General features: G+C 41.6%; 1 protein-coding gene and 1 long non-coding RNA gene across 7 annotated transcripts in view; one reads left to right on the top strand and one right to left on the bottom strand.

Annotated features, from left to right (window-relative positions):
- The window catches only part of LOC129775213 (bicaudal D-related protein homolog), a 102,238-nt gene that overhangs the window by 19,549 nt on the left and 60,093 nt on the right, over nucleotides 1-22,596 (bottom strand). The window lies entirely within an intron of this gene.
- LOC129775215 (uncharacterized) lies at nucleotides 21,459-22,527 on the top strand. The gene is made up of 3 exons (XR_008742884.1): nucleotides 21,459-21,566; nucleotides 21,634-21,824; nucleotides 21,900-22,527. It is a non-coding gene; the product is annotated as an uncharacterized LOC129775215 (long non-coding RNA).

The raw sequence follows: 22,596 nt of genomic DNA, 5'->3' as shown, positions 1-22,596 counted from the left end.
GAGGTGTGATAACTTCTAACTGCTACTTGCCTAATTATTTTCTCTAGCTTTTAGTACATTATTATGTTTAATCACAAATAAACCGTTTATTTTAAAAAGTTTTTTTTACTCATTTTGTTTTCTAGTTTTTAGTACATTATCTGGTTCATTAGAATATTTCTCTACAATAAAGGCATTGTACTGTATTCTATCAGTCAAAAAAATTCATTTGATACCGATATTGAGTGGATTGCAGAAAATACATAGTATGTTCTCTAAGTCAAGTTCGTTGGTTTGATACACATATCTCAATCAACCTTTTTTTTTGAGATGATATGGAATTAGCTATTTTGTAGCGGCGGCCAAATTGGATTTTTCAAGATAAGCAGTTTTAAAATGACAGCAGAGATAAAGGTGTTTTATAAATTCGGTCAGTTCATATTGGTCAAATTTCTATTAATGTGAGACAATCGTACAGACACACAAACATACATACGAACAGTTAGAGCTAAATAAAACCGTTTAATAAAGTAATTTGCTGTTTTGTGATTGCGGCTATCTTGGATTTTAATTTTTCATGATCTACTGTGATCTACTATTCAAGCCCTTTCATTTGATACCCATATTAATGGTGTTTTGACATAATATGTAGTCCGCCATTTGGTAGAATTTTGACGGATTTGTAATAGGGTTTTTAGAAAATATGTAGTCCGCCATTTTGCAGTGGCAGCCATCTTGGATTTACATTTATCATAAATAATCGTATTGTGCTAGTCAATCCCTTTCATTTGATACCCATATTAATGAAGTTTTGAGAAAATATGTAGTCCGCCATTTTGTAGTGACAGCCATCTCGGTTTTTTGATTTTTTTTAAATAACCGTATTCTGCTAGTCAATCCCTTTCATTTGATATCCATATTGATGGGGTTTTGGAAAACCCACATTGATGAGGTTTTGAGGAAGAAAGGGATCCGCCATTTTGTAGCGCCATCTTGGATTTTTAAGATCATGAAATACGCAGTTTTGTAATGACTACAGAGATAAAGCTGTGTTCCAAATTTCAGATCAATCGGTCAACAGGAAGGGGGTCAAATTTCTATTAATGTGGGTCAGCGCTACAGACAAACATGTTACAAACACACAAGCATACAAACATACAAACATACAAACATACAAACATACAAACGTGCCGTGGAGCTGCCGGCCTAGAATAGCACTTCGGGTCTTGGTCCCTGTCCCTGTCGTAGAAGGCGACTAATCGGGTGACAACGCGAGTAAGGGCGCGGTAAAGCCTATGGAGATTGCACGGGGGAAATACCGTGTACAGGAGCAACGTAGGGAGTGCCGAGCACATCAGGGTTGACGCCAGTAAGATCCTGATTACGACATACTGGTACGACACGGAAAACGGACATGTTAAGGATGAGAACTACTTTCGACGCTAAAGGCTGACAATCGTGCTATCCTGTTCCCTGAGTAAGGAAGGGTGACACCTTCCTGAAACGGCGTGTGGGCTAATAGCGCGGTTGCCCCCGTCCCGGTAATAACTTGGCAAGTCTTCGGGTACGTTCGATGCTCGTCTAGGCTTAGGCACTAGGTACTAGGCGTCAGATGTCACATTCCTGACTTGCGCTGATCTGGCTCTGAACACGGTCCCCATGAAGGACCGTGTCAACCCCCTGCATGGCCTCACTGCTTGCATAGATAACCATGGGATCACTGATAGCGACTATGTGCAACGAGCGGAGATAGCGGCCCGGAGTTGGGACCCAACAACAAAAATGAGTTTCCAAACAAATTCAACAGAAATCGAGAGCGAAATCGAAGAGGTAGGCATCTTTGCCAGAAGGGGACAGGTGATGAGATCTCCGCCGCTGAGCCAACCACCAGCACCAAAATCCACAAGCGATAAATACATCGGAGAGCAGCCAAACCTGCAACACGAGAAAACTAAGCTGGGTGAGGCCAAAAAGGCATCTGATGAACTCTACGAGTACATTAAGCCTCGCAGTAACGTTCACGCCGTCATAAGGACCTTGACGATTAAAATCAAATCGGCGCTTGCAGCAGCCGAACGCGAGCAACAATTCTGGAGAGCAAAAGCTGAAAAGGCGGAGAACGCACTGAAAGAGAATGTGCAGAGTAAGCCGATAGAAGCGATCTCGACACCAATGAGTGACAGTACCCCGTTAACCGCAAAAAGGAAAAGACTAACTCCTGAAGAGAAAAGGGCAGCAAAGAAACAGAAAGATGGTAGCGAAGTGGCTAATGGTGAAAGCAAACAGAACAACGAAGAGATAAATGAGTGGAAAAAGATCGAAAGAAAGAAAAAAGAAGAGAAGAAGAAAGAAAAATTAAAGCCTAGGCTGGAGAGGCCAAAGCCGGACGCTCTGATTGTGGCTACAGCGGGCGCTGCAACATATGCTGAGATCTTGCGGAAAGTAAAAGAGGATCCGTCCCTGAAAAATCTCGGAGAAAACGTGGCCAAAGTAAGGCGAACTCAAAATGGACAATTGCTGTTCGAATTAAAGAAGGACCCAACGATTAAAAGCTCAACTTATAAAGAGCTTGTCGAGAAATCGTTGGGCGAAACAGCGAAAGTGAAAGCTCTGTCCCAAGAAACAGTGGTAGAATGTAGAAACCTGGATGAGATCACTACAGATACCGAATTGAAAGAAGCCCTGAATGAACAGTTTAAGCTGGGAGAAGTCCCCATATCAATCAGGTTGAGGAAAGCATTTGGAAATACCCAAATAGCAACCTTAAGACTGCCAAGAACCGCAGCCAGCAAGCTGTTGGAGGCTGGTAAGATGAAAGTCGGATGGACGGTGTGCTCCCTGAGAGCTATCCAGCAAGTATCTAGGTGTTTCAAATGCATGGACTTTGGCCACCAAGCAAAGTACTGTAAAGGACCTGACAGATCGGAGCTCTGTATAAGATGCGGCGACAAGGGGCATTTGGCAAAGAATTGTACGAAGCCCCCAAGGTGCTTGCTCTGCACGACTGAGGAAGAGAAGGACCACGCTACAGGGGGACCGAGATGCCCGGTCTTTAAAAGGGCGATGGCAGCAATAACCAAATGGAGGTAACCCAGATAAACCTGAATCACTGCGACACGGCGCAACAATTGCTATGGCAAGCCGCATCAGAAACCAAATGCGATGTAGCGATCATAGCAGAGCCGTATCAAGTACCTCCAGATAACGGAAACTGGGTGACCGACAAAGCTAGAATAGCTGCAGTGAAGACAACGGGAAGATACCCCATCCAGGAAGTGGTATCCAACGCATATGAAGGGTTCGTGATAGCCAAAATAAATGGAATCTTCGTATGTAGCTGCTATGCCCCCCCGAGATGGACGATAGAGCAGTTTGATCAGATGCTCCACAATCTAACCGAAGATCTCGTAGGAAGGAGCCCTATAGTCATCGGCGGAGACTTCAATGCCTGGGCAGTGGAATGGGGTAGCAGATTTACCAACACGAGGGGCTTTAGTCTGCTGGAAGCTCTGGCAAAGCTGAATGTGAGACTGGCCAATGAAGGTTGCACCAGCACCTTCCATAGAGATGGTCGAGAATCAATTATTGATGTCACATTTTGCAGTCCGACACTGGCATCAAACATTAATTGGAGAGTGTGTGATGATTATACTCACAGCGACCACCAAGCAATTCGCTATACCGTCGGCAGCCAGAACTTAGTAAAAAGACGAATAATGAGAACAGAGGGTCGAAGATGGAAGTCGAAGGAATTCGACAAAAATCTCTTCCTGGAAGCACTCCGAGAGGAACGATCAGTCAATAACACGAGCGCCAGTGAATTGACAAGTATAATGGTGAGAGCATGTGACGTCGCCATGCCGAGAAAAAGAACACCGAAAAACGAACGCTGCCCAGTTTATTGGTGGAACGAGGTGATTAACTCCCTTCGCTCGGACTGTCTCCGAGCGAGAAGGAGAATGCAGAGGGCTAGAACTACTAGCGAAAGAATAGAGCGTAGAGAATTATTCAAAACGGCAAAAGCCGCCCTTAAGCACGAAATCAGATCCAGCAAGAGAAACTGCTTCAAAGAGTTATGTCGCGATGCCGATGCGAACCCTTGGGGCACAGCATATAGGGTAGTGATGGCCAAAATCAGAGGCCCATCGATGCCCCGTGAAAGCTGTCCGGATAAGCTGAAGAAAATCGTAGAAGGGCTCTTCCCGAAGCATGATCCGATTACCTGGCCAGCAACGCCATATGGCGATGATGAAGAACGCGTCGAGAGAGTGTCAACAGAGGAGCTGATTACGGCAGCAAGAAAATTAAAAGTCAACAAAACACCTGGCCCCGACGGAATCCCAAATGTGGCGGTTAAAGCCGCAATACAAGCGAACTCTGACATTTTCAGGGCAACGCTGCAAAAGTGCCTGGATGAGGGGTACTTTCCAGACATGTGGAAGAAGCAGAGACTGGTGCTACTGCCAAAACCAGGGAAGCCACCAGGGGATCCATCTTCGTATAGACCGATTTGCCTCCTTGATACCCTTGGGAAACTGTTAGAGAAGATCATCCTCAACAGGCTGTCGAGATGCACAGAAAGTGAACACGGACTCTCGAGGATGCAGTTCGGATTTCGGAAAAATAAATCTACGGTGGATGCCATCTTGTCAGTTGTCGAAGCAGCTGAAAAAGTGTTGAAGCAGAAAAAACGTGGAAATCGATTTTGCGCAGTAATTACGGTCGACGTAAAAAATGCGTTCAACAGTGCCAGCTGGGAAGCTATCGCCGAAGCGTTGCACAGACTGACGGTACCAAACTATGTTTGTAAGATCCTGAAAAGCTATTTCGAGAACCGAGTTTTGATTTATGACACAGACATGGGACAGGAGTCATTTAACATAACAGCGGGTGTCCCACAGGGTTCCATCTTGGGTCCAACACTATGGAATGGAATGTACGATGAAGTGCTGAGGTTGAAGCTTCCGCAGGGTGTAGTGATTACCGGCTTCGCCGACGATATATCCTTGACGGTAACAGGCAAGAAGGAAGAGGAAGAGAGGAAGTAGAAATGTTGGCTACTGAGGCAATACAAACTGTTGAAGATTGGATGAACGATGCTAAACTGAGGATCGCACACCACAAAACAGAAATGGTGATAATCAGCAACCACAGAGCAGTACAGCAGGCAGAAATAACAGTTGGGGCGCATACTATCGTCTCCAAACGCGAACTTAAATACCTGGGTGTTATAATAGACGACCGACTCAATTTTAAGAGCCACGTGAAATACGCGTGTGAAAAAGCGGCTAAAGTTTCCACGGCGTTTGCTAGGATAATGCCCAATAATGCAGGGCCAAGCAGTAGTAAGAGGCGCCTTCTGGCCAGTGTAGCCACTTCGATATTGCGATACGGTGGTCCGGCTTGGACAGCAGCGCTTAAATTACAACAAAACCGTAGACTGTTGAACAGAACTTACCGGATGACGGCGATGAGAGTAGCCAGTGCCTATAAAACGATATCTGCGGAGGCGGTATGTGTCATAGCCGGATTGGTTCCTATCGAAATCACTCTGAGCGAAGATAGTGTGTGCTACAATCTGAGAACGACAAGCACACAGAGCAATAGAGAAGCTCGAGTAACAGCAAGAGCCGACTCCATGAGGAAGTGGCAGCAGGAGTGGAACAGCACCCCTAACGGTAGATGGACCCACAGACTGATCCCAAATATAATCAATTGGGTACAAAGAAAGCACGGTGAAGTCAATTTCCACTTGACGCAATTCTTATCCGGACATGGTTGCTTTAGACGGTACTTGCACAGATTCGGCCATGCAAGTTCACCGTTTTGCCCTGAGTGTGATGGAATAGAGGAAACGCCGGAGCACGTGGTTTTCTACTGTCCTCGCTTTGTCCAAGAAAGAGAACAAATGTACCGGGAGATCAGCCCAGATGTGAACGCTGGAAACGTTGTTCAACGAATGTGCGAAAAAGAGAGCACGTGGAATGCGGTTAATTCTGCTATTACCAAAATACTCACGATGCTCCAACGAAGATGGAGAGAAGAACAAAGAAGTAGCAATTCATAGAGATGAGTGCATGAGCACAGCCTCCTCCCGAAGTAATACCAAACGGTGGTTCCGGGGGGGAAAGGCAAGGCGCATAGGAGGTGGTTTTAGTGAGTAAGAATCTCACACTACCCAGTCAACATGGCGACTGGGTGTCTATGAAGATCTCCACCTTCTTCACAAAAAAAAAAAAAAAAAAAAAAAACAAACATACAAACATACAAACATACAAACATACAAACATACAAACATACAAACATACAAACATACAAACATACAAACATACAAACATACAAACATACAAACATACAAACATACAAACATACAAACATACAAACATACAAACATACAAACATACAAACATACAAACATACAAACATACAAACATACAAACATACAAACATACAAACATACAAACATACAAACATACAAACATACAAACATACAAACATACAAACATACAAACATACAAACATACAAACATACAAACATACAAACATACAAACATACAAACATACAAACATACAAACATACAAACATACAAACATACAAACATACAAACATACAAACATACAAACATACAAACATACAAACATACAAACATACAAACATACAAACAGATTACAGGGCAAGCTAAATAAAACTGTTTAATAACAACGATTCCGCTTAGAAACTATGAGGGTTTTATTTGTTTTTTCAATAATTTTCAAGTCTATAAATATCTTCGCATATTTTCAAATATCTTAAAAATAGAGACAATCTAACGATTTGGCATCCCTGATTCGAGCGCTAAATTCTGTTTTTGACGTTTTGAGGGATGCGAGTGCGAGTAAATTCAAAAAACTTTGAAGTAGCTCGCACGCCGAATCACACATGACACTAACTGGCATGATGTGTTCACACGGTGTGAGTACTGACTAGACCGACTCGTATGCTTACTCGCACCGTCTGAACCCAGCTTAACGGCAGTACAACCGGGTTTTAACGTTGTCAGTTATTCGGTTGCGAGTAAACTTCAAACGATCCGAAGAATTACGAACGTACTCACACAATGAAATTTGACGTTTGATTTGTATGTATGGGGTAAACGGGTGAGCAGCCAAAAAACTTTGAAATAGGGCGCTTGCAGCGTGCATATGTATTAGTGATATGTTGGGCAGACAAAAAAAATTACGCGCTACACTATATTAATAACATGCGAATATATGTCTCTTTACATAAAAATCTTCACTTTTAGCGTCAAAGCCATAAACACGGAGAAAAATAGAAATTTCTGTTATGGGTATGATCCATATCAATGGAAGCAGATTGATTATTCAAAAAGTTTCACAGAAACAATGCAAATTGCAAATTGCGATTGTATAACCGGATTAGGTGAAGTGTGCTCCCATTTAGCCTTTGTGCTTTTTGCCCTGGTATACTGGTCTCGTGAAGAAGTAAACTATAATGAATATTCGTGTGTAGATATCCTTAATCGGTGGTTAGTTTCGCCAAAAAAGCAGATGATCATGTTGAAATGAGGAACATATTCAGCCAGAAAGATCAACCAACCCTCAGATAAGATTTCCGGGTACCTGAATGCTCTGCGAAGAAGTGAACTATGGTTATGAGAAAATTGATCGGAAACGAAGAAAATCCATCAATTTGCTAATTCATGGAAAATATAGCGAAGCATTTGAACGTGAGCTCGAGCCTCTGTGTCTTGAATCTAGATCCGAACATAATGATAATCCTTTCCTGTTATTTTTTCGATTCAAATCTAGTGGGAAAGTAGCTTAATGAACATCGCGAAATAGGTGCTAGTAAGTTAAGCAATATGCGTCACACAAAAGCTCTTATTCGGTAAATAGCTTGCCTAACTTTTTCACAAAGTTCATGTTAGTTCTATGAAATATTTCGCGCTAATAGAAAGATCGCAACTATATCTAAATCATCTACAAGAACTTCAAACTCAAAGATCCTTGTTCCGTGTATGTCGCTGAACTGGGTGCGATATACTACGCTTTAGGGATCATTGAAACATTGTCCATCGACCATTATTTTATTTTTTCAGACAGTCTCAGCTCAATAGAGGCAATCCGCTCAATGAAAGTTGATAAACGCTCATCTTATTTCCTAACAAGAATAAGACATCTATTGAGTGTTTTGGTCGAAAAATTATTCAAGATTACCTTAGCATGGGTTCCCTCTCATTGCTCGATTCCGGGGAATGAGAAGGCGGACTCGCTAGCTAAGGTGGGCGTTTCAGAAGGCACACTTTTTGAAAGGCAAATTGCTTATAACGAATTTTTTCACATTCCTCGTCAGGACACACTCATTAGTTGGCAGCGCATGTGGAGTGAAGATGAGTTCGGTCGTTGGTTACACACGATTATCCCTAAGGTTTCGACGAAAGCTTGGTTTAAGGGATTGAATGTCGGTCGTGATTTCATTCGCGTGATATCTCGGCTTATGTCCAATCACTACAACCTAAACGCGCATCTCTATCGCATTGGGCTCGCAGCAAACAATCTTTGTGATTGTGGCGATGGCTACCACGACATCGAGCATATTGTCTGGTCGTGTATCCGGTTCCATGCTGCTCGCTCTCAGCTCTCTAGAGCACTGAGAGCAAAAGGCAGACAATCGGATATCCCCGTCCGGGATATCTTAGGTAGCCGTGATCCTGATCTTCTGCTTCATCTATACCTGTTCCTCAGAAACGCCGATGTCAACGTTTAATGATGTTTCCTTCGTTGTGTCCCTGTTTCGTATCCCTCCTATCCGATCTATAAACTTTTACTTAGTCGCGGCAATACATACACACACTTTTTACAGATACACGGGCCAAAGGTTGTGCAGTCCACTGATGATTCAACAAAAGCCAAAGGTTGTACCGCTTATGACAACTCTACACGAGCTGATGATTGCCGGCTAGTGACTAGTGCTAGTGACCATTCTATCCTGGATTCCTCGAGAAGACGCACCACGCTAGATATGGGGTACAGACTTGGGGGGCGTTGCTGATTAATGGTCAGCTGCATCCCAATAGGAAGTATCCCGTGTCGGGCACAGGTACAGATCATTGAAGACAGCAACATCATAATTAGGAAAACACTTGTAATACTAACCTCGAGCCAACCGCGAGTAATCGGTTACATATTACTAACATAGTTATAAGGCAAACATTGTCGAAATATTGAACTCCCGGCCCCGTCAGGTTGACGCCATATGAGCCTTAATAAAAATATATATTTTGGATAAAAAAAAATCTACAAGAACGTCGATTGATAATGAATCCGCTTCTGCATAGAAGCTACGAATGTAAACAAATGGTGTTTGCCCAACAGATGCTCTGCATGTAACGGGTGTTAAATAAAAAATGAGAATTTTTTCAATACCTTTCAGTAACTCAAATAAAGAGCGTAACATTTTCTTTCTCCAAGAAAATTGCTCTTTGGGCGCTCCCTAGAAACAGTAGGCGTGTTTGGATTTGCTAGTTTGAATTTATTCAAAGCAAAGATGGCGTCGAAAAAGCACGTGCTCCGCGAACGCATTGTACGGTTCTACGAAACGCATTTCCAGCAAGGAAAAAAGTTCACGGTGGCACATTTTAAGGAAGAAAATGTACCTGTCAGTACGGTATATCGTATCCTGGGTTTCCTGAACGTAGAGCGGAAGGTTGGAAGTGGTCGTCCGGTGACGATAATGACGAAGCAGAGGAAGACATCGTTAAAGAAGCTGTTTGACAACAAGGACGCAACCAGCCTGCGTGACGCCGGTCGGAAATATGGCTTCTCCCACGTATTGATCCATCGGACCCTCAAGATGGAAGGAATCATCTGCAGGAAGAAGACGAGGTCGCCGGAGTACACGGAGGAGCAGATTGAGACGGTTAAATCACAGTGTCGGTGGATGACTAAAAAATACCGCGGGACGTCTTTCGTTCTGGACGACGAAAGCTATTTTCCGCTGTCCAAAACGCATATTCCAGGAAATGATAATTACTACTCCAGCGACAAGTCATCCACACCGCCAGAAGTGAAATACAAGTTCAAGCACAGGTTGGAAAAAAAGGTTTTGTTGTACATCTCCATTTCCGACCGGGGCATTTCAAAGCCCTGGTTTAAGCCGAGCGGTCTGGCAATCAACCAACAAATCTATCGAGAAGAGTGCCTCGATAAAATCCTGCTGCCGTCCCTGAACGAGCATCACGCGGATGGGAAGTACGTCTTCTGGCCGGACAAGGCGTCTTCCCATTACGCCAAGAAGACGCTGGCGTATCTTGAGGAGAAAAAGATACCGTTCGTGCCGAAAGATCGTAACCCAACAAACTTGCCCCAGTGCCGCCCAATAGAGGATTTCTTTGGCTCACTCAGTGCCCTAGTGTATAAAAACAATTGGAGGGCCAAGGACACGAAGCAACTGACTACAAGAATCCGGAATTGTATCCGGAAAATGGACGTAAGTGCCATACAACGTTCTTGTGAGAGCATCGCGACAAAGTTGCGTCGAACAGCAGACCACGGCCCTTACTCAAACATTCACTGACATTTTTTTGAAGAAAATACATTATGTTATTAATAAAAAATACTGAAATCGATGAAAAAATTTTTTTCTTCATTTGTTCTAATGCGAAAAAATTCTCATTTTTATTTAACACCCGTTAGAAGGGTTTCAGAAATTTGAAATTCATAATGCAACTATACAAATCAACCACAAGAGTTTGAAAATATGTGAAATCGTTGGCTACAGGAAAAGCTCAGTTATGACAACTGTATGAAATGGTGGTTTAAAGTTACTAAAACAAAAATTCGTTCTTTTTCATTCCATTTGTTCTAATATATTAAGCTGATATTAAGCCCAAAATCTCATTTAAAATCGCTTTTCGAGAACATTCGAGAAAACCAACGACAAATGAATATCTGCTTTCCTAATGGATTCAACGTGGAGATTGTTTCCAAAACAAAAATGAAAACACTATTGATTCCATCCGACATTAGGATTGCACCCTAAATAATCCTACTGCAATCAGAAACATTTCTTCGGTGACTTCAAATGACTGTACCGTTTTGTCTCAAATTACGAACACTTCATTTTAAATTGTAAATTTACAAAGTTTTAATGTTATAAATAATTGAATAATGAAAACTCTGATATTCTTTGGGGTATAGGCTTCATTTTAACATCGTTTACTGGTATCGATACAGCCTGCAATTTATAATACAAAGTATTTGCGAAAAAGGTCACTTTCAAAACTAGTGATAACATTTTTGCGTTGGCAAATTCCGCAAAAAAACAATCATCGTTAATTCTTAAGTTTTTGTAGTTGTTTTAACTATTTTGTTTGCTGTTTCCATGTTAAGTGCTGGAAATGGTAAGTACCTAAATAGTACCTAAATAGTGTTCGGAATGTGAGACAAATGTAATTAAACATATTTTTAGTTTTTTACCATGAATATGTATTTCTAAATCAATTTTGTTGTCGGCAAGTGGAAAAAAATGAGTGGGTTATATCTATGATATAACCGCAAGGTTCACGTGGAACTACCTTAGCTTAGCAATCATTCGTTTGTATTGATTAAATTCTTGATTGAATGAAACAGTTTATTGTGATTGATTGTTCTTCGTTACAAGTAAATTTAATGACTGACCTTTTACGTTTGGTATGATGACTAGAACAAAATATATGTACGGAAGAATTATCAAACGTTTGATGAACCAGCCTAAGGCTGAAAATCTTTCCAATAAAGACAAAAAAAAATTATCAAACGATTATTTTATTTTACATTTCCTTCTGAAGTTTACATTCCAAAAGTGTACAAACTTCTCGATTCTCGAATTTGCTTGAAACTGGGAAGTTCATTCGCTTCTAGTGGCTGCACGATTTTCCCAGGTTCCTAAGTTTAGAAGATCATGTTAGGACAGACATATTCCACTCTGCACAAAGGCAAGCGAGGACAAAAGTACTCGCAGTTTGCATTTATTTGCAGAGCCGATTTCCCCAGAAACCTCGGTTTTGAAGTCTGTGTTAGGGAAACACATTTCAATCGGAACAAAAATACCCCCGATTTGTATGAATTCGCAATGCCGATTTCCCCACGCTCCATGGATTTGAAGTCTGTGTTAGGGAAACACATTCCAGTCGGAACAAAAATACCCCCGACTTGCATGAATTTGAAATACCGATTTCTCCAGGCACCTTGGTTTAGAAATCTCTATTAGGGAACACATTTCGGTGGGAACAAAAGCTCCCCCTACTTTCGTGTGTTCTTTTTCTTCTTTTTGGCTTTAAGAGGGTTTAAACTTTTCAGTTCACTCGCCTCTAGGCTCTTTCTTGTGTTTGCAATGCCGATTTCGCTGCTTGGTTTTAAAGTTTGTGTTAGGGAACATTTTTCGATGAGAACAAAAGTCCCCCTACTTTCATGTATTTGCAATGCCGATTTCCCCAAGGCTGCTTGGTTTTGATGGCTGTGTTAGGGAAACCGTAAATCGGGCCAATCAAAATGATGCAGTTAGGGCGTTTAGATAACGCCTAATATTTTACAGTTATTCAATTGTTTATCTAATGAAAAACAACATTTTGTTAGTTGCGATAGATGCGTAGAAATATTCCCTATCAAGTGATGCAAACATCTCTCCTATCCAGTACGAAATGTTCGAGCTATAAGCATTCGAAATCTTTCATTTTTTCCTGCATGTTCTGTGTTTAGGTTTTCATTTTACCCTCCATATATTCCGGTTAGACGTAGTCCCACGTCAAAAGGATCTATTGTTTCAAAAAATCGCATAAATTTCACGAAACGGTACCATTTTGAGTGATGAGACACTGTTTAATGGCCAACAAAGCTTAAAACGGTACGACAGTAGAACTGCACAATTGAGCAAAAACTTTTTTTTTGTTATAGTAAAATCTCAGCTGAATCAATAAACTATAATCAAATGACGCATGAAATAACATCTAAAGAAACTTATTTGGCAATAGAATCTTTCGCCTGCAGACCTGCAATTCCGAGAAACGAGTGTCTATCGAACATAGTTTTTCTGAAGACTTCTGAAATGATTCAGCACAATTGAATGATGTTTTACATGAATCTAATCGAGATAATGTTCAAAAAAATGTGTTGAAAGGATTTCAATGGAGAAACAACAGAGATGAACCAGCCTTCGGCTGAAAATCTCTTTAATAAAGAAAAAAAACTAATGGATTTCGATATACTTCCTTACTGAACCTTGACAGAGAGATACAAATTCAGATTTTGAAGCGAAAATTAGAACAAACAAAACAATATTTCGAATGCCTAGAACGCTCCAATTAGAAAAAAAAAATTTTTCGATGATGCAAAATTTTTGGTGCAATTGGTGCAAAATATGTAATCTATTCCCGGATTCAAAGTCTCTTGGTAAAAAACATAAATGTTGTAATAACATATGCGAAGTAACGGAAATCTCAATTGCAACATCACAAACTTTCGTTCGGTAGGACAAAGTGATCCGCAAAATATCCCATTTAACATTACATGTGCGAGTGATCACTTTCCCCCACTAGTTGACCACTTCACCTCCAGGCCATTTTTTTCGATTTTTCACCTTTTTTTCTAATGTTGAAAAATGTACTATTTAAACTTTGGAAATATAAGCCGTTCGCTATCTTGAACAACAATAAGTTGAACTTTGATATTTTTCGAATGGTATCCGTAATCTAAAAATGTATGTTGTAATTATTCCCGATTTGCGAAATTCACTCCAGTACGAAGTGAACCATTATGCTCTCACGTTTCCATTTCATCATCGGCGGTTTGCCGCTAATTGCAAACAAATCAGTGCAGTGCAGTGAGCACATTCCGCCGCCGCCGCCATTTGGTTTTCCATCAAAAGATAAACATCTGCACGTCTGTGCGCTGAGCGTTACGCGAAAGCGCAACGCCGATCATGGCCTGCTACGATCGCGCAAGATTCCTTCCGCGGATTAAAAGCTAATCCTACATTTTACACCTCTCCGCCTGCTAGGGTATACACGTTTCTATATGTAGTTAGTTTCGCTTTCCGTAACATCTTGTTGGGTTGCTTGGATTTCCCCGAGGTGTAACATCTTGGCCGAGCAGACCCGAGTTGGCTTACGTGGTACAAAATGGTACTAATGAGTGGGGCTTCAAAACGGCTGATGAGTAAACACAAAGAACATGGATAATACTAATTAGAACGAAGGATTTGATGCTCGCGAGCTCTGTGGTCACGGAGCGTGAAGTCGATCGTGAAACTTTGCTAGGCATGCAGCAAAAGGTTAATGGATGATGCAAGGATCGTTCGGTTATCACTTAATTACAGTCGGCGCATGCTTGTAATTTGCGCGAGCATTACGATTGATATTGTGTTGAGTCGGAAGTGATATAATATACTCGTAGCAGTTGATGTATCCACTGCAAAGTATGTACATGTCCCGGTTCAACTCAGATCTTTAATATTTAATGTTTATCGCTGTTTAAGTTCAATGATCATGGTTTCAATGAGTACTGGGGTTGTTGACAAGATTGTCGGAACACTCGGAAATGTTTGAATTTTCGGATTGAAAAATCTGGTTGCAATCATCGCAAGGTTTTCTGCGAGTGGATTCGACCTTCACAATACAACACAACTACAATTATGTGATTACTATAGATGGGGTTTCTCGTACCCAAAACGCGTTCACTTACTATTAAGCAAACTAAAGGGCGAACACGAAATTATTGCGACACATTCAACAGGGCATAACTTTTTTACCATTGGGTAATAATCAACCAAATTTTGCACACTTTCTCATTGATGTGTATTGTCTACATGCTGTCAAACTCGAAGTCGTGTTTTTCGATTCAACGAAAATTGAGGTGAACCAACGCGAGAAGCGCCTTTTGCCGTTCTTGCAGCAGCACGACGAAGCTCCGCTATTTTGGCCAGATTTGGCATCATGTCACTATTCTAAAAGTGTCCTCGAGTGGTATGAGGTCAATTCTGTCCATTTTGTTCAAAAGGACATGAACCCGCCAAACTGTCAGGAGCAGTACTGGGCAATAATGAAGCGGGAACTTCGGAAGAGCAAGAAGACGGTCAAAGACGAGAAGGACATGTTAAGAAAATGGAAAAAAACTGAAAAACTGGTACCGGATGACACTGTAAAGACTTTGATGGAGGGCATCAAGCGAAAATGCGTTCAATTTTACACTCAAGGCTCCATCGATTAACTTTTCTTTTGATTTTTGAAGTAAATATATGTATAAAACTACCCTGAAATTTTGGTTTGATTCTAAACATATAAGAAAATTGGCATGACATTTTTGGTGTCGCAATAATTTCGTGTTCGCCCTTTATCGTGAGCTCAAATCTTGATTGACAATCAAATAGCTACGTCTGCGCAACAATCATCAGTGATGGAGATCTAGCCTCTCTTCGCCCAGCCATGCCCTTCTGTTTGTAACAAGAGACATTCGTGATATTGATAGCACCACAATCGAAGCCACAATAATAAATAATAAAATAAAAAACCAAAAAAACAGACGAAGATGTTTTGATCTTCACCGGCCGAGGGAAAAAACCATGTTACTATTCTTTGTGTTCTGACGATGGACGGTCCATGACGTCCCCTATCACAATACCAGGTGTACAAGAATGATACCGTTTTTTTCTATATTTTATTAATTTTGGCTTAACGTCTTTACAACATGGCCTGATTCACAATTTTTCTCCAATTAACTCGGTTCGTGGCTCTCTCTCCAATTCCGCGGGGACCCCGTGATCACCATGTCATGCTCCACTTGGTCTAACCACATTGCTCGTTGTGCTTCTCGTCGTCTCGTACCAGCCGGATTACCGATGAACACCATTTTTGCAGGATAGTTGTCCAACATTCTTGCAACATGTCCTGCCCAGCGTATCCTTCCAGCTTTGATCACTTTCTGGGTACTGGGTACTGGGCCTCCATACGCCGTCTTCCTATAAACCGCCGAAGATGGTTCTTAACACCCGCAGTTCAAAGACTCCGAGTGCTCGCAGGTCCTCTTCCGAGTATTGTCCACGTCTCGTGCCCGTAGGGGACATCCGGTTATATAAGCGTTTTGTACAGGGAACATTTCCCACGAGTGCTAAGTCTGTTAGACCTTAAGTGTTTGTGGAGACTATAGTAGTACGTAGTACGAGTCCCATTGATGATGCGTCTCCGGTGTCATTGTCATACGTTACCATTGAGCCAAGGTAGACAAATTAGTTCACTACCTCGAACTCATCGCCGTCGATCATTACACTACTACCTAATCGAGTCCTGTCGTGCTCGGATCCGAAGGCCAGCATGTATTTGGTTTTGGACGCATTGATTTTCAGTCCAATTCTCTCTGCTTCGTGCTAAAGTCTGGTGTAATGTTCAGCTACCGTCTCAAATGTTCTGCCGACAATGTCTACGTCATCAGTGAAGCAGATGAATTGACTGGATCTATTGAAAATCGTTCCACGCAAATTAAACGCCGCTCGTCTCATAATACCCTCTAGCGCGATGTTGAACAGTAGGCAAGAGAGACCATCACCTTGTCGAAGCCCCCTGCGGGACTCGAATGGATCAGATAATCCACCCAAAATTCGCTCACAGCACTGTATTCCATTCATCGTAGCCTTAATCAGTCTTGTCAGCTTCACGGGGAGGCCGTTTTCGTCCATGATTCTCCATAGCTCTTTCGTATGCGGCTTTAAAGTCGTTGAATAGATGGTGCGTGGGGACTCTGTACTCACGGCATTTCTGGAGAATCTGCCGCAAGGTGAAAATTTGTTCAGTAGTACACCGATCTTCGATGAAGCCGACCTGATAACCTCCCACGAATCTGTTTGTCAGTGGCGAAAGACGACGGAAGATGATTAGGGAAAGCACTTTGTAGGTGGCATTCAGGACGGTGATTGCACGAAAGTTTTCACAGTCTAGTTTGTCCCCTTTCTTGAAGATATCGTAAATAACCCCATCTTTCCACTCCTGCGGTAGTTGTTCTGTTTCCCAAATTTCTCAAAAAAATTTTCTATATAAAACACGTTAATTGCATTGAAATGAAGAACTCTAGTTTATTCAAAGTATTTTTCATCGACAATTATACAATTTTCCCATTTTTCCTGGCAATTTGGGGATGACCCGCTTGAAGAACTGTTTAGAATGGAGCCATCAAGCCATTTTTACCACATTTTCATAAGAATTCGTTGCGTTGTTCAGCAAGTGCGCGTCTTACGATGCAAAGAGGTGGTCGAAAGGTCGAAAAGCCAATTCTCGAACATACGACGTTTCTGGTGGTCAAGCGGCTTCAGTTCTTGCGTCAATTTGATCTTGTGAGGTTGTAGGTCAAGATCTTTTCGCAGAATTTTCCACAACGACGTCACAGAGATGCCCAACGCTTGAGAACGACGTGTGAGAGACTGATTTGGGTCTTCCTCAATTGATGCGCCAGCGGCAGCAATATTCTCGACACTACGCACTGGCATGGGAACATTTTGTGCTGTGCCTGTGGATTCAAATTTTCCCACTAGATGCTCAATTGTTGATCTGGCAGGACGATTATGACTACCACAAATTGGACGTAACACTCTTAAATTGTAAATTTTAATAATCTCGACTCTTTGTTGGATCGTATATCTTTCCATTATGAAGTGGCAAACCTTACTGAAGAGAAATGTCAAGAGAGCGGGAAAAAATATGACGTCGTTTGCTGTCCCTATCGGTCTATTTTTGTAGCGCACCTATTGAAATACCCTTTATGTGCTTCGCTTCAGTATTCCCCAATTGGCCTTAGTTCTGGGATATTTGCCGGATTCATCTCCTTGGAATCCACTGTAACGCCATTTTCGCTGTATAATGGTGGAATTTGATTAGTGGCAACTAGTCAAGTCCGGCTAGAATAGGCAATCTATATGAAATAGATACTCCAAAAAGGCAGTAGTCTTCTTCCGTAGGCTCTTCTCCTGGTAAATTTTTAGATTCATGGTCCCAGAAGTGAGGAGAGTTTCCCTTTTCAGTTCACTACTGCAGATTACTTGCCTCGCAAGGATTCTTGGAAAATTACTTCTTTTTGATTTGATTTTCTTTCGGGACAACGTTCATTTGTCTTGTTCGCCATTTCCTTCGTTAACAGCTTCGGGTTCCGCTTGAAAAGACCCACTACCTTCGCATATGTCCGAGGATCTGCTAGCTTTCCCGGTCTGCCACTATGTAGATTACGAAATGCTTAACCTAATGCAATCAATAACTCGAAATTTTCAAATTTTGCAACTTGATCTCATTTTCCTTAACACCAATCAATTGATTTTTTCCCCCTGTTGGGAACCCAACAGGGGGAAAATGCATCCATTATTTTCAACTATTGTGATATACTCCTTTTCTATACTACACTTTAGCTTATCTACTACTTATTGGTGAAGGAGTAGACTGAAAGCTATAGCGATATAGGTGCCAATCAGGAATAATCTGTTTGATAAAATTTATAATACTGATCGGCGACGCAGACCAAATTTCCTTGGGTCCCAGAATATCTTTATCAAGGTGTTGAAGTCTGCGTCTAGTTAGAGCTCCGCAGTTTCAGAGCAAATGTTCCGAGGTTCCGCTTTCGGCATTACAAAAGCGACAAATATCATCTTGTGCTAAACCTATCTTTTTAAGACGGTATTTACTCGGGCAGTGTCCTGTTACAAGACCAGTGAATATGCTGAAGTCTTTCTTATTAAGGCTTAGCAGCTGTTGAGTAATTTTAATACTCGGCGTAATAGATTTTTTTCGCCTGCTTAAGTTTTGTCCAATTGGCTGTCACTTCCCGGTCTTCCCATCTATTCAGCTCACTTTTCAACACAGTCAGAATGTCCACAGAATGGTTCTGGACCAGTGAATGGTAAGTTTGAGCCGTTCCTAGCAAGTTCATCAGCTCGCTCGTTGCCCTCTATACCGTAATGGCCAGGAATGCAGTACAATTGTACCGAACTTATCTGACTTGATTGCCGTAAAAGGGAAATGCACTCCCAGACAATTTTTGAAGAGCATTCAAAAGCATCTAGAGCTTCAAGTGCCGCTTGACTGTCTGAGAATATGCAGATGTTAGCATGTCTATATTTTCTTTTGAGGCAGACATTTAAACATTCTATTATTGCAGTTATTTCTGCCTGAAAAACTGTTGGCCAGTTATCCATAGGGCTGAGTTGGCCTTGCTGATTATTGAATCTAAGTGTGCGTTCCAGTTTAGTTTAGCATCTAAGATAACACCTAGATATTTAACTGAAGCGCTGCTTTTTATTTCCTCTCCACCAAGATGTAAAGACTGCAGATGTAGTTTTTTCTTTTTGGTGAAAGGAATAATTGTTTTTTTGAGGGATTTATGCTCAGACCTTCTTTGATACACTAAGATTGTGTGAAGTTTAAGGCCATCCGCATTCTGCTCGATAATACGTCGTCGAACTTGTTACGTAGCATTATGACTAGATCATCGGCAAAGCCCATAACCTCAAATCCTTTAACCTCTAAACTTATCAGAAGGTCGTCAACTACAAGTGACCAAAGGAGAGGTGAGAGAACCCCTCTTTGTGGGCAACCTTTCGTTGCAATCACAGATGTCGACGACCCGCCCAGCTCCGAGGTGATTCGTCTATGTATGAGCATGCCCTGGGTCCAGTGGACTATGCAGTTATCGAAGTGTCTTTTTCCCATAAATTGTCCCATTGATAGATAAGAAGCATTATCAAAGACACCTTCGATGTCAAGAAACGCGCATAGAGCGGTTTCTTTTGACGAGAGAGATTTTTCAATTTTTGTTACAATCGTGTGTTGCGCTGTTACTGTGGATTTGTCTGATTGATACACCCAAAATTGATTTTTAGCTCATGTTTTGTCATCCCGATTCATCACATTAAATGAGACATAACATAACAGAAAATGTCATGACTCACAAATACTGGTAAGCATTTGTATAATATACGTGGTACAGCAATAGAAGATTAAGACGAGCGAGCGAAACAAAAGACAAATAAGCTATGTGGCAAAGTACACGGCCCAGACCGAGATAGATATTGTTCTCCTTCATGCGCTCTTTACTCTTAGAAAACTCTTCCCAACTTCATTTTATAATCAGGTGCAATCTTATCACGTATTTGCTGAACAACTGCTGAAGCATCATTAGCCATGTGGATAGCGTGGTCGTGTAAAATAGCTTTGCATTCCAGCCGGCCTTGGTTCGATCCCCATTGACGTCGTATGGACTTTTTTTTGGCACAATCCCAAATGAAATGAGAAAAGAAAACAGAAAGAAATGTCTGCACGCATACATACAAACCATTTTTAAGCTTTTAAAACAGCTCATTATTTGCGCATTTGACTCTCCAGTACACTAAATGGCATCATTTCTGTCAAAGATGAAATGTTTTCTGCCAACGCTAGTTTGGGTGACTTTATGTATTCATATAATACTTTTTCCATAGTTTTCAGCAATATTGATGATAAACTAATTGGTCTGAATGCCTTTGGGAGTGAAACCAATTGATAAGGGAAGGATACAATTGTGCATGTACAGAAAACATAGATTTTGTCTAAAAATTCAAATAAAAATAATCCTCTGAGTGGTCTTATTACATTATTGTCGGACCTCGCAATTACATTATATCATCTCTCCCGAAACTGAGCTGCAGACCGCTTGGGCACTGCACTCGAGGAAGCACTTTAAATGTACGCCGCAGACTGGAGGCAAAGTGACCACTGTCCATAAAGTATAGTTGAACTGCTTTCCCCTACGCATGCGCTAATAGACGTCCAATAATTACCATGAAGAGGTTTCGATATGATAACCACCACTGCATGATGTGCTTACGATTTAGTTGTTTTACCTTCTGAGGTAATTATATCATATAGGGAAGAAGAAAACAAGCGAAACAAATTGACCGTTCAAACGCAAACGTTCGCAATCTTGAATGGGCCGATGATCGCTTCGTGTAAGCTTTTCCAGTTTTTTCTTTGGTTTTCCTCCTATCGCGTAACACTGTTCGCGGTAACAACTCGCTGCCACCCACAAATTAGCTCGTGGGCTCGACAAAGAAATAAGCAAAGAGCAAAACGACCACTGCAGATAAGCGTCGATCTCACTCACTGTTGCTCACATATATCGAGAGGAAGGAACCGCCAGGAAGGGTGGGGGAACATTTAAAAGTCAACCGTAATTATAGGTGTAAAATAGAGAACACGACGATCGCGTATCACACGATGCAAGAATGATGTGGTTGCGGAGGGAAACCTCTTATTTTCCACTCACAATGATCGCGTGGAAACAGTGGTTGAATAAATGATGGTATGTCTTCCCCTCCTTCGCGAGGTGCGCCGTAAATTTTCTAACAGTAGGCGGCGGGTGGGAATTTGGGTTAACAAAGCAACGTAGCAAACTTGTCAAACGCGCGTTTGTTTGAGTTTGAACTACTCCCTGTGTCTTCCGAGAAATGTTGTTTTTGCTCCGTTGGGAAAATGGAGCACGCGTAGAAGTGCCATGGTGAAACGGTTAGCGGTTATGATCACGTTGGTGAAAAGCGGAAAATTGGGGTACATCAAAATAAATCTATAGACGAAAGCCGGGAATCAAAAGTGGAGTTTATTTCACGGATTTTAGGAACACAATTAGATACTGAAGGGTGAAAACCAAGGCCTTCTCGATCAAGAAACCGTGCTGAACTTATTATTCCCTCGTAATATTCCACACTAATAACAGCTACTTAAGTGTTTCGAAAGCTGTTGCTGCTGCTGCGGTTGCCATAGTTCTCCTCTTCGACCGAACCTAATACCGGGTTATTCGTCCAACGGGTAAGTTGTAAAGATCTGTAGCCTTTGATATGCTCTCTTCTGCGACGTGATGATGTCAGCGATTCTATTGTTCAGGACCCATTCGGCCCGGCCCATCAATCGTGCCAAAGGAGGATGTGTCAATCAGCGGAGCGTATCGTTGCCTTGGTTTTGTCTTCATTTCTAACACGATACCTATGATAGATTGGTGGTCTCTAACAAAGGAGTAGAAATTTGCAACGAATGGAGCGAGGTGTTGCTCAATCGAACACATTCCGAGATATTGTCACTGCGAAAATTGCTGCTAATATCTATGTACGCCTCCACAGAGACGCGGGGGATGTGTTATTTTTTGGTGAATTATGGTAAAAAATCATATGCCACATACATATGAGAAAGTTGTTGCAATCACCATGCATTCCTATTGCATAACGGGTTAGTTGGCAAATGTGTGCTGGCCCAGGTGCTCACGAAACGAGCGATCTCAAGAAATACACAGCGAATTGTAATTAGACCGAATAAGATTCGAACCGATGGGAACGGATAGTATAAATCATTTCCTGAAGCAAACGGTTCGGTGTAAATTATTTTGATTTATTGTTTCCCTCAACGGATGAACAAGCATGTAACAATAAATTCGTGTTATCAAATGATCAGTGCTCGTTGCAACTTGCGGAAATAACTGAGAACTTTCATTGAGAAGTGAAAATGGTAATTTTTACACCTTTACGGTACGTAAGCTGTGGAATAAAATAATAAACAAAAACATATTAATGCTTACGGAGTACCATAC

The sequence above is a fragment of the Toxorhynchites rutilus genome, chromosome 3, assembly GCF_029784135.1.
Source record: "Toxorhynchites rutilus septentrionalis strain SRP chromosome 3, ASM2978413v1, whole genome shotgun sequence".
NCBI classification, from domain to species: Eukaryota; Metazoa; Arthropoda; class Insecta; order Diptera; family Culicidae; genus Toxorhynchites; species Toxorhynchites rutilus.
This window is presented reverse-complemented; position numbering and strand designations above follow the sequence as displayed.